The sequence below is a fragment of the Phyllostomus hastatus genome, unplaced genomic scaffold (genome assembly GCF_019186645.2).
Source record: "Phyllostomus hastatus isolate PE091 unplaced genomic scaffold, TTU_PhHast_1.1 phas_scaffold_78, whole genome shotgun sequence".
Taxonomy (NCBI): Eukaryota; Metazoa; Chordata; class Mammalia; order Chiroptera; family Phyllostomidae; genus Phyllostomus; species Phyllostomus hastatus.
The window spans coordinates 46,299,098-46,312,202 of record NW_025334041.1 but is presented as its reverse complement, the minus strand read 5'-3'; the positions used below and the strand labels follow the sequence as shown (position 1 = coordinate 46,312,202).

The 13,105-nt window shown below is 36.3% G+C and overlaps 1 protein-coding gene and 1 pseudogene across 2 annotated transcripts in view; one reads left to right on the top strand and one right to left on the bottom strand.

Moving 5' to 3' along the window:
• LHFPL3 (LHFPL tetraspan subfamily member 3) overlaps window positions 1–13,105 on the bottom strand; it is a 621,367-nt gene that overhangs the window by 541,808 nt on the left and 66,454 nt on the right. The window lies entirely within an intron of this gene.
• Window positions 1,733–13,105, top strand: part of LOC123812069 — a 77,258-nt pseudogene continuing 65,885 nt past the window's right edge.

The following is a 13,105-nucleotide window of genomic DNA, read 5'->3' as shown; positions in this document are numbered from 1 at the left end:
TATTAAGACCAAGGTCTTTTTAACTTGTGACCAAAGAAATATCAATTATCAAGCACAAGTTTCCAGAAAGATTAAACTATGCAGGAACCCTGGAATGTCCCCTAAATTATAAATTCCCTGAAAGCAGTATGTGTGCCATCTGTCTTTTTGAATCCCACTGGTTTGATCACAGGAAGAGCTTCTCTCTATTGCATTTGCCAATCAGTCACTAGGGACATGAGGTGACCACTGTGCAGCAGCAATGACATCTACATTTTCTCCCTGAACACCTATCTATGTTTTTCTCTTAGTTCAGTAGAAAGATCATGGGCTCTGGAGTCAGACAACCTGGGTTTGAATTCTATTACCCAACTATGAGCATGTTATTCCCCTTTTGACTTTAATTCATGTATCAGTTAAAATGGAGATAGTTATAACAACATCTTAGGGTGATTTTGAGGAATCAATCACAGAAAATATGTTAATTTCCTGGTACATGGTAGGTAGGCAATTGTCTTAGTCTGTTCAGGCTGCTATAACAGAATACCATAAACTGAGTGACTTATAAATGGCAGAAATGTATTTCTCACAGTTTTGGAGGCCAGGAAGTCCAAGATCAAAGCACTAGCATATTCAGTATCTGGTAAGGTTCTGATTGCTGGTTCATAGATGTGTTCTCATGATGGAAGGGGTGAGAGAACAATCTTGGGACTCTTTTGTAAAAGCGCTTATTCCATTCAGCCCTCATGACCTAATCACTCCCCAAAGGCCTCACCTTCTAACCATCACATTGGAGATTAGGTTTCTTTTTTTTAAATTCTTATTTATTCTATTACAGGTGTCCCAATTTTTCCTCCTTTGCCCTCCATCCAGCCTCATCCCCCTGTCCCACAGTCCATCCCCACCTTATTGTCCATGTCCATAGGTCATTCATACATAATTAGACTTCAACATGTGAATTTGATAGGAGACACAAGACACAAATACTCAGTCTATATATAGTGGCCATGCATACTGGTTACCTCTTTGATCCTTTCTTAGATAACCACTGCTAGTGATGATGCTGAAAATGTTCTCTTAACATGTCCAACTTGACCTGTATCCCATAGGTAAAATCTTCCTTTTATCTTCTGCTTGCAAGAATGTTTTGCTGGTCCAAGTCTATGATCTTTAGGCTCATGGTCTTCTCCAGACAAATAGGGATATATCTGCCATGTAATTATACCCCTATTCATTTGGGGCCCAGTTCACTAGGAAGCTCTCAATTGGCAAGGATCTAGGTGGAGACTGGTTGATTAATAAACAGAAAGCTTTAAGTTTGTAAGTGACTATGGCTTGACAGCATATTTTTGAAAATCTATGAATCCTCATCTAAAGGACAATAAAAGAAACACTCCCAGCCAGACACATGCAGAAATGAGCTACTCTTAGGATTCTAGCCATCACTTTACTTATTTAACTCAGGGAAACTTGCTAACCTGTTTAAGTTTCCATTTCCTATTTTATAAAACAGGAACAATGAGTCCTACATCTCAACACTATGAGGATTAAAGAGAATTATAGGAAGTAACATATAACAAGCACTCAATTAATACATGCTGAATCCAGACCTTCTCAAATATAACCATGCTTTAAAAGTTCTGTTTTTGACTACAGTACATTGAGCTCCATAGAGATAGCACCAGGGCAAGTGCAAGCCAGACAGGCATTGGGTGACTGTGTTGGCTGAGGAAAAGTAATTAAACATGGGCAAAGAGATCCTAAGAAGCCTAGAGGCAAAATGTCATCATATGCTTTCTTTGTGCAAATTTGCTGGGAGGAGCACAAGGAGCTTTGGTAAACTCCTCAGAGTTTCCTAAGAAGTACTCAGAGAAGTGGAAGACCATGTCTGCTCAAGAGAAAGGAAAATTTGAAGATATGGCAAAGGTGTACAAGGCCTGTTATGAAAGAGAAATGAAAACTTATATTCCTCCTAAAGGGGAAACAAGAAAAGAAGTTCAAGGATCCCAATGTACCCTAGTGGCCTCCTTCAACTTTTTTCTTGTTTTGTTCTGAGTATTGCCCAAAAATCAAAGGAGAGCACCCCAGCCTATCCACTGGTGATGTTGCAAAGAAGCTGGGAGAGATGTGGAATAACACTGCTGCAGATGACAAGCAGCCTTATGAAAAGAAGGCTGCTAAGCTGAAGGAGAAATATGAAAAGGATATTGCCACATACTGAGCTAAAGGAAAGCCTGGTACTGCAAAAAAGGGAGTCATCAAAGCTGAAAAAAAGCAAGAAAAAGAGGAAGAGGAGGAAGATGAAGATGAGTAAGAAAAACAAGAAGATGATGGTAAGTTGGTTCTAGCACAGTATTTTTCTTGTCTACAAAGCATTTAATCCCCCTGTACACAACTCTCTCCTTTTAAAGAAGAAAATTGAAATGTAAGACTGTGGAAGATTTGTTTTTAAACTGCACAGTGTCTTTTTTTGTATAGTTAACACACTACTAAATGTGTCTTTAGATTATCGTGTCCTGATGGTATTTTCAATAGCCACTAACCTTGCCTGGTACAGTATGGGGGCTGTAAATTGGCATGGAAGTTTAAAGCAGGTTCTTGTTGGTACACAGCACAAATTAGTTATATATGGGGATGGTAGTTTTTTCATCTTCAGTTGTCTCTAATGCAGCTTATACAAAATAATTGTTGTTCTGTTAACTGAATACCAGTCTGTAACTGCAAAAAAAAAAGTTGCAGCTGTTTTGTTGACATCCTGAATGCTTCTAAATAAACACAATTTTTTATTAGTAAATAAATACATAAATAAAAGTTCTGCATTTTTCCAGAGTTGTAAAAACAAAATTTATAATTAAAAAGTTGTGAGAAAAATAATGATTGGGAGGGAATATAGTATAGTGATTAAAATCATAGTCTTTTGATTTAAAGCATTAGTTTGAATCCTGAATCCACTGTTACTGTGTGACTTTAGACAACTTATCTTCTCTTTGCTGAGTTTACAAAATGAGGATAATCATAAAAAAGAATTTTATTTAAAGCATTTAGGAGAATGTCAGGCATGTAATAATTTCCTAGTAAATGTCAGCTATCATTATTTGAGAACATCTAGATTTTATTTTCACTTTGCTGGTCATCTGATAAATTAAGAATTAATGTACTAATAAAGTCAGCAATGAAAAACATTTTATTTTCAGTCAGTTCTACATTATAAATAAGTAAAAGTACAGGGAGGAGAAATAATAGTTTATATACCATAAAATATTAATTAGAAGAAAATAATATAAAAATGTCATTTTTTGCTTCCTTCTATAATTCTGTGGTACTGAAATTGTTTTGTTAAGCTCAAAATCTAATCATTGGAAAAACACATTAGTAAATCTCATGATTTAACCTTAAGTAAAAAATAATAAGTCTGAAATAGAATCAATGCTGTTGAAAAACTACCTATCTGAATTTATTAAAAACAAGTAAATCACACACACTTCTTAAAAATCCAAGAAACTAAAGTGGATGTGACAACATGTTTAGTAAGTTTTATGGACCTGATTAGTTCATTGCCAGATATCAACAATAGGCCAGGGTGAAACAATACATTTGGGAACAACCTAATTTTCACCTCCTTTACACAGGTAATTCCACAGAAGTTTATTTGTTTATTTTTGTTTAAACTACCTTAATAATAAGCTATGAATTCAATTCATCTACACTTCCTATTAGGCAGCATAGGATGAAGGTACAAAATAGGTAATTGGTTACTGGCAAGAAAAGTACCACCTACTTACTGGAATTTTTTAGGTCAGAAACATGAAGCTCAGCTACCCTGTTGCCTAAAAAGGCTCTTCTCTGACATAGGCAGAGGCAAGAAACCAAGGAGACAGAAGTATTAGTCTGAACTAGTGCAGTTTATCTTACACTTTTATGACTCAATTCTGATTCATTTTATGACTGGAGAGGTGACTACTGTGATTTACTTTAACTAGTGAGAGTCAAAAATCAGTAACCTGGATTCACAAGTCAAACTTTACCTTTCAAAATATGCTCTCTAAATATAGCAAGCATTCCTCAATCAATTTTACTTCAGTAAAAACGGACCTATATTCAAACTGTTGATCTCTAATGAACCCATAAGCATTTTTTTTTAAAAAGCCTCTCATTTGGCTAAGAGTCTACCTCTAAAGATGTTTAATTAAATGTAATTATATTTTGAAAAATTAAAAAAGTGTTTAGTTTTAAATATTTAAACACTGGCTATTTCACCAATACCTAATACAGAAAGTAGGCAAACCAGAAAACAATTAACTATCTAAATGATCTCATTAAAATAACTGTTTAAAGATTTAGCTTATTCACCAAGATGCAACATACCATTCTTTTCAACAATATGGTAGAACTCTATTATTTCTCTGGGGTAAGTTCAGCAAACTTTTTCTTTAAAGGACTACATAAACACTTTAGGTTTATAAGACATGTGATTCTCAACTCCTCAAATTATGCTGTTGTAGCACAAAAAAGGCCATAGGCAACATGTAAACAAATGAACATGACTATGTCCCAATAAAACTTTACTTATAGACTCTCAAAATAGAATTTCATGTAATTTTCACATATCATAAAACACTTCTTTTTATTTTTTCAACCATTTAAATATATAAAAATCATTCTTAGATCATGAGCTATACAAAATGAGGTGGTGGACCAGATTTGACCTGGTAGCTATAGGTTTCTCACCTCTGCTCTAGCCAAAGGTCAGGAATGCCACCTCCATTATAGGTTTTCTATCCCATAAAGAGAGAGTAAGAGCACCTGTGCTCACTGAGGACATGCTCTGGTCTCAGGTGCCACCAAAACCATGACTCATTCTAGCAGGATCCTGAAGTTTCACTTTTCAATCTTCTCTCTCCACTTTTTTTCCCCCCAAAGAAAACTTTAAACATGCTTTAAAAAATGGTATTAATACTCAGAGAATTCAAATTCAGGCCAAGATGGAGGTGTAGGTAGAAACCCTTCACATCCTCTCATGACTAAAAGGAGTATAACAACCAGTCTAAAATCGATAAACAACCAGAAACACCAGAAAATAAACTTGCATGCAACTCTGACAACCAAGGAATTAAAGAAAAAATCAACCAGAACAACCAGACTGGTGCACCAAGACAAAGCAATATAGCCCCAAAGAAAGAACACAGCAAAACCTCAGAACTAAGCAATGAGGACATTGCCAACCTAACTGATGGAGAATGTAAAGTCCTGGTAATCAAAATGCTCACAGAACTGATTGAGCTTGGTCAAAAAATGAAAGGACAAATGAAAGATACCCAAAATGAAATAAAGCAAAATATTCAGGGAACCAACAGTGACAAGAAGGAAACCAGGACTCAAAGCAATGATTTGGAACAAAAGGAAGAAATAAACATCTAACCAAAACAGAATGAAGAAACAAGAATTCAAAAAACTGAAGACAGGCTGAGGATTCTCTGGGACAACCTGAAACATTCCAATACATGAATTATAGGGGTGCCAGAAGAGAAGAGCAACAGCAAGAAATTGAAAACTTATTTGAGCAAATAATGAAGGAAAACTTCCCCAATCTGACAAAGGAAATAGACTTCTAGGAAGTCCAGGGAGCCCAGAGAGTCCCAAAGACGTTGGACCCAAAGAGGAACACACCAAGGCACATCATCATTAAGTTACCCAAGATTAAAGACAAAGAGCAAATGCTAAGAGCAGCAAGAGAGAAGGAGACAGTTACCTACAAAGGAGTCCCCATAAGTCTATCAGCTGATTTCTCAAAAGAAACCTTACAGGCAAGTAGGGGCTGGAAAGAAGTATTTGAAGTCATGAAAGGTAAGGGACTACTGTAACCAAGATTATTCTATCCAGCAAAGCTTTCATTGAGAATGGAAGGGCAGATAAAGTGCTTCCCAGATAAGGTCAAGTTAAAGGAGTTCATCATCACCAAGCCCTTATTATATGAAACATTAAAGGGACTTATCTAAGAAAAAAAGAAGATAAAAAATACGAACAGTAAAATGACAACAAACTCACAACTATGAACAAATGAATCTAAAAGAAATGAAAACAAAACCTAAGCAAACAGCCAAAACAGGCACAGAGTCAGAGAAATGGACATCACACAGAGGGAGTTCAGTGGGGAGGGGGAAGGGAGGAATGGGGGGAGAAGGCACAGGGGAAAAAAAAGCATAACCAGTAGTCATAAAATAGATGGGGAAAGATAAAAATGGTATAGGAAACAGAGGATTCAAAAACTTATATGTATAACCCATGGACATGAACTAAGGGGGTATGCTGGAGGGTTGAGGGGGCAGGGTGGAGGGGGGATAAAAGGGGGAAAATTGAGAAAACTGTAATAGCATAATCAATAAAAATACTTTAAAAATAAAAATAAATTAAACTTGGAGAATTAAAACCTATCCAAAGATCAAAATAATGCATTCAAAAGGAAGAAGTGAGTAGTTCCATCAACAATTACATTTTTTTCTCAGTCAGTCATGAAACACAAGGGTCCCCAATCCCCAGTTTGTAGCCTGTTATGAAAGGATCTACACAGGAGGAAGTGAGCAGTAGGCAAAGAAGCAAAGCTTCATCTGTATTTACAGCTGCTCCCTTCACTCTCATTACCGCCTGAGCTCTGCCTCCTGTCAAATCTCCTTTGGCATTAGATTCTCATAGGAGCATGCACCCTACTGTGAACAGTGCATGTGGGGGATATAGGTTGTGCCCTCCTTATGAGAATCTAATTCCTGATGATCTGAAGTGGAGCTGAGGTGGTGATGCTAGCACTGGGGAGCAGCTGCAAATATAGATTATCATTAGTAGAGAGGTTTGACTGCCCAAGACCATAAAAAATCAGTTGCTTGTAGACTCATATCAAACCCTATCACTAAGTAGCAAGTGACAATTAAGCTGCATCTGGTGGCAGGCTATAAAGCCATCCCCTCTACCCCAGTAGAGGAAAAATTGTCCTCTGTGGAAAAATTGTCTTCCATAAAGCTGATCCCTGGTGTTTAAAAGGTTGGGAACTGCTGATGTAACAGAATTTTGCAAAGTGCCTACTCTGCACAGTGCCTTAAGAGTGCTGGGGATGCAGGGATGAATAAGACATGATCCTTGCCCTGAAGGATGCCATGCCATGGTCTACCTTGTGAGACAGAGAAGTAAACTTGGGATACCATCACACTGCTGCGCTAGGATGGGTACAGGCATCCTCATCCTGTTTCAGGAGTACCCCGGTGAAACACCCAATGCTCATTTGTGTGGCAAAGGTTTCTGCAGGGTGAGATATTCAAGTCTCCAAGAAAAAGCCTTGGCTGGTGTAGCTCAGTGGATTGAGCATGGGCTGTGAATCAAAGCGTTGCCAGTTTGATTTCCAGTTAGAGCCCATGCCTGGGTTGCAGGCCAGGTCCCCAGTAGGGGCCACCTGAGAGGCAACCACACATTGATGTTTCTCACCTTCTCTTTCTCCCTCCCTTCCCCTCTCTCTAAAAATAAATAAATAAAACCTGTAAGTCTCCAAGAAAGAGTAAAATGTGCCAGATAAGGTGAACTGAAAAGCATAAGCGAAATCTACTGGCAAAAGCCCTTGGCTAAGTAAGCCAGACACAATTTGCTAATTAAAACTTTTATATACATTTAACTTTAATTAGGTTGTGGTGTCTCCCCACCTCTCTGGAATTTGGAGCTGTTAGTGGATTAACTATGGAGACTATTAAGTAATAACAAAGATGACCTTTTGTGTTTATTTGTTCAGAAAGATCAATGGGATTAAATATTCAGCTAACCAAAGTATTCACTGTTGGAAGCCTTTTTGGTAATCTTTTTGAGTTTATCCTGTTATCTCTGATTACACACACACACACACACACACACACACACACACACACGGCATCATGCTAAATAATTCCTCTTTCTTCTTGGTGTTTTACACCTTTTAAATATTTGTAAACCATTATTATCACTCCCTTGAGTAACTTCAAAGCAGAGGTAGGCATTCTTTGCTACTTTTATCTTTCCTGGTTAATTAATTCCATTGTTCCCTTAATAATTTGTATTATTTGTTTTCTCTTCACTGGATTTTTTCTTTAATCTTCTGAATCTTTCTCTTAATGAAAAATCCACAGTGGGCCACTCAAATAAGAACAGGAAAAAACAGAATGTGTAAGTTTATTTATGGCTGTTTTTAGTATAAATCTAGTTTATTTTGACTTGTGATTTCTAAATATTCTGTTCCCTAAGTTTAATTTTTGAAAAGTCTCTTACACCAGATAGCTTCTTGTTCTTTCAATAAAATGTATTCAAGTTTGAAATTTCTGCTATTGTTCTTCAAATTCTAACTCATCCAAAAGGATACACTCATTAGTTTTTCTTCTCCATTGGTCTCTGCCCTTTTCTATTTGATAAATACAAATTATTTTCTGGTCTTCTGAACACTGCTGAAATTGACTTGGCTTTTTTTATTTAATGAAGTGTTAGCTTAAAGACTATACCAAATATGTTTTTTAAAATTCCATCCTACAACTTTTGAAAAATGCTCAAAAATACTTTCTCTCAGACTTTCTTTTCCTCTAACAATCTCAAGGGTCCTCATAACTAATTTGGGATAAATGCTAGCTAGAAGTGGACCTAAAATAGCCATGTCCTATTGTGGCTAGAGTTTTCAGCTGAATATCTTGATTTTTTCCACACCTAATTCATTAAGTTGTCCTACATCACAGCACTAGATAGTGAGTGAGAGTTCTTGCCACTGACAGGGAAGAGATGGAATGACCCAGCAGGGCCAGCCCCAGACTAGAATTGGCCCTAGGCATCCTCTCCAACAACCAAGGAAATTATATGCATGTTGTTACTGCTAGAGGACTCCAGTATAGTTGTAAATATAAAATTAATAGCTCTAAATTACTTACAACAATGTAATAAGGCACAGTGAGAATTCAGTAAACCTTTATAGATGGTGGCTGTCCTCACCAATGGAGAGAAATTATGAAAACAATTCTAAATGATTATAATGCAAGAATCGACAGTTCTTAGGAAAGTTTTAGAGAAAAATGAGATTAAATATTTTCAAAAAATTTTTGAAATGTCCATGGTTTTTACAGAAATTATGGATACTAGGCCAGTTTAGATAGTAATAAAAGATATTTGAGTTTGTTAGTATAGCTGAGTAAAAAGAATATTGTTTTGGTGGTCAAATTTCTAGATTTCTTCATTTACCACTTATGAAATCTAATAAAAATTAGATGACAGGTAATAGGAAACTAGAATTTCTAGGCAAGCATTACGCATAAACTAAAGAACCTCAGTATGGTCTATGTAGAATATTTTATTTTCTTTAACAAAATGACAACTAGATAGATTATCAGGATGAATAACCTTAAAAATATGACCCCGGGTAACTGAAAGAATTGACCTACCAGATAGAAGTTAATTATATTCTACCATTAATCAAAGTCTGCCAGATTCAACTTACATTGCAATATAATTTATGTCAAACTGTTGTTAACAAAAATTAATTGGCGGATTCAGGCATTTCTCTTGTCCATGATCACAGCTGACAATCCATGTTGTCTTCGAACTTCAGTAAGTAACTCGACCCTGGATGACTGATCAAAGATATTAACCCATTAAAGTATATGGCAGGTCTAGTTAAAATTCTCTCATAGAGTATATAGCCTTCACTACCCTTGGGAATCTCAGGTAGCTACTCCAAGGTAACGTAATTGCCTTAAGAAGAGAACATAATGGAATTCTTGATTTGCTCTGATATCACCCAGTTATAAAGTAGATGTGATCATCAGAGCAATAATAAGGGATAAATAAAAATCTTAAATCTTAAATAAAATCTTAAATCTCAAATTTAAAATTGCACAACATACCAACACTGTCTGTTTTCAAACAGTTTAGTACCTAGATGTTTACTCCAGCACCCTGAAGCTGCACCAGAGCTTTGACCACCTGAGAACCCCAATGTCCTCACTTTCTGAGATATCAGGGCCTGCTCACAGAAACTCTCTTCCCTCAGAAAACTCCACAGCAAATGACATATCCCCCTAGCTCTTTGCCTCCTTTGAGCAGCATACAGAAGCTTCAGAAAACCAGGGTTTTCTTCCCAGCTGAGACTATACCCCCAGGCATTAGAAAGGGACTTGACTATTTTTAAGTAAGTACTATATGTCAGACCCTGGGGATATCAAACACTGGGGATATCAAACAAATGAAACTTATTTCAGGCTCTCAAGATGCAAAAGCCAGCAAGGGAGAAAACCAGACAAACAAATAGGTGTGACAGGAGCTGTGATACAAGAATATGTAGCTTTTATGAAGAGTAGATTCTCTATTCTTGGTGTTACAGCTATGCATATTTCTTAATATAAGAATGCCATGTGGTATAAAATTATAGCCTATAATTTTTACTTTAAGAGAATTTATATAATTTTTTTGGAAAGTTCACTTGGTACTAGTTACTTTACTTTTTAAATTGTTTTATTGTTGTTCAAGTACAGTTGTATTTTCTACCCACTCCACCCCCCAACCCCTCCAAACCCACCTCCCTCCCTTGCTTCCACACTCCCCTTTGGTTTTGTCTATGTGTCCTTTATAGTAGTTCCTGAAAACCCTTCTCCCCTCTGTCCCCTCCCCCATCCCCTCTGGTATTGTTAGATTGTTCTTATTTTCTTTAAATTAAATGTGTCCCAAGGTCTATTAGAATGTTCTTTATGCTCTAATATATATTTTCACATTTGATTTTGTTTAGAGTCTTCTTTGATGTCCAGGTTTAATTGGGACTCCTTGGGTATATTAATCTGTTGTTTTTAACCCAACCAAGCAAAACATGACAATGAAAAAGAGAAGAAAATCTCCTTTTTCAACTTTTCCCCCCTTAACTCTTCATTATCATGCTTTTGTACAATACTTCATGGTATAAACACAGTGCTCTAATGAAGAGTATGTGTTGGAGCAAAGAGGAAGCCTCTGATTTCCCTAAATTGAGCTTTGATGAACCTTTAATATTATAGCACTGTTATTCCTTCCTTTAATGAACTGGGAGTTACAGCATCAGAACTCTATCCTTGCCAGCTGTGCCCTTTGCTTTCACTCAGTTGATCAGCCTCTTATACCAACTTTCTCCAGTATCTACCCTAACCATACTCTGGAGACTTTCATTTCTATCTATTATTTCTCTTGCGTCAATGTTATTTTGTGTCATTTTGTTTCATCTTCATTTCTATGCATTTGATTTAATTCATGTCCTTCTGTACCAGTGGGTCTTTGGAAGCCATTCTGTACAATGTGACCCTAACTTAAGGTGGGCAACTGAAAAAAAAACTGGGCCAGTTCTTTTTCCTGGAATCTGGAACAGGTCTCGGTAAGAACTGGTCCCTCTTAGTGTGGATGAACCTACAGGTTTATGAGCACATAAATTCAAAGGCAATGGAGTGGCCATGTTTTCTACCATGTGGACCCAAGGGCAGGGAAGGTGCTCCACAAAGAGAAGAATGAAGAACAGGAGCATAGGTGGTTTTTCAATATACATCCTTCCTTCAAGTCCACCTGCCTTCTGTTCATGAGGCCAGCAGGACAACCCTGAAGTTCTCTTTTGGTATTTAGGTTTACTTGCCTATTTTTATCACTTTTAGTCAGTAAGAACCTTTATTAATAAATACAAATGTATTAAAAAGCTGTCTCATTTTGTAGGGTGTTGTAAAATCTAAAGCTACCTGAACTCCATAAACATTAAGAAACAAAGAATGTCATTATGAGTTAATCCAGTATATGAAATCACCTTCTGCCCTAGGAAAGTTCTCATAAAGTATGTTTGGAACTGAGCAGAAATTGAGACAGAAAAATTGCAGAAGACAATATCTCAGTGGCAGGCAATTTATTTCTTCCATCGGTTGCACAATTACTCCCACTTCCTGTGACTACTGCTTTTCCTATCAGTCAGTGGGTCCTTCTAATAACTAAGTAGATAAAATCACGGAGAGTGTCTCTGGGGTAAGAATGGAAGAGAAAATCTGAGAGTAAGAGGCAAAGAAACTAGCTGCCAGTTTCAGAAAAAAAATCATTGCCTGTAATGATACAAGTGACAGTAAATGGCAGGCTGGCTGGAGGACAGGTAAGTCACTGCATGTCCTCAACAGAATGTGGAAAGCATGTGAGCAGACAGAAGAATCCAGCTATCACAATGGCAGCTAAGCTGCTCTGAAATGACTAACCACAGGTTCACTTTTTTAACTATGGACACACAATTTAGAAAAAAAATGGATTTAATCACAAAATATCCATTTGTTAGTCATATTAAAATGAGCCTTATTATTTAGTAAGCTATTCAGTACTTAATAAAATAACTAAGCTTCTTGTACATCAAATCTTTAGAATCCTTTCTTCCTCCATGTCTTCCAGGCAGTGAGGTATACAGGGGATGTTGGGTAACTGTGATATTAAAATTAGCTCTCCGAGCGAGAACCAATCACAGTGTGTGGCAGGGTTGAATCCTCAGAAAATGATGACTAGTAATTATAACTAATTAATCTCAATTGCCTTATTAATGCTAACTAGAACATTTAAAAAGGAAATATAAAATCAATGAGTATATATATTTAGATTTTCATCCATAATTTTGTTACAAAATTAATTCTCCTTCTAAAAATATAGGATAGTAAACGAAAACTAGCCTAAAACAAACATAACATGCTGTCAGAAGATTCATTTTTTTTAGAAGTTACTATTAAATTATTTATGATAATTAAGAAAAAAGAAACAGTTTTCAAAGAATCAGAAAACTTGGAAGGGTATAAAAAATTAAAATTACCTAAATTATATCACCAGGCCCACTAGTTGATAATATTTTTGAAGTTATCTTTCCAAACTTTTTTTTTGCAAGTCTATCAATTTGAGGACCAGAAGCATCAACATTACATGAGAGCTCTTGAGAAATGTATCTCAGGCCCCATCCTAGACCTACTGAATCAGACTTGCATTTTAATAAGGTTGTCCAGGTGATTTGGTGTAAAGTTGATAACTACTAAATTAGATAGACTTTTAGCTTTCTTTGCCAAATCATTAAATCAGAATTTTTAAATAATATCTTTATTGAGAGAAAATTCACATA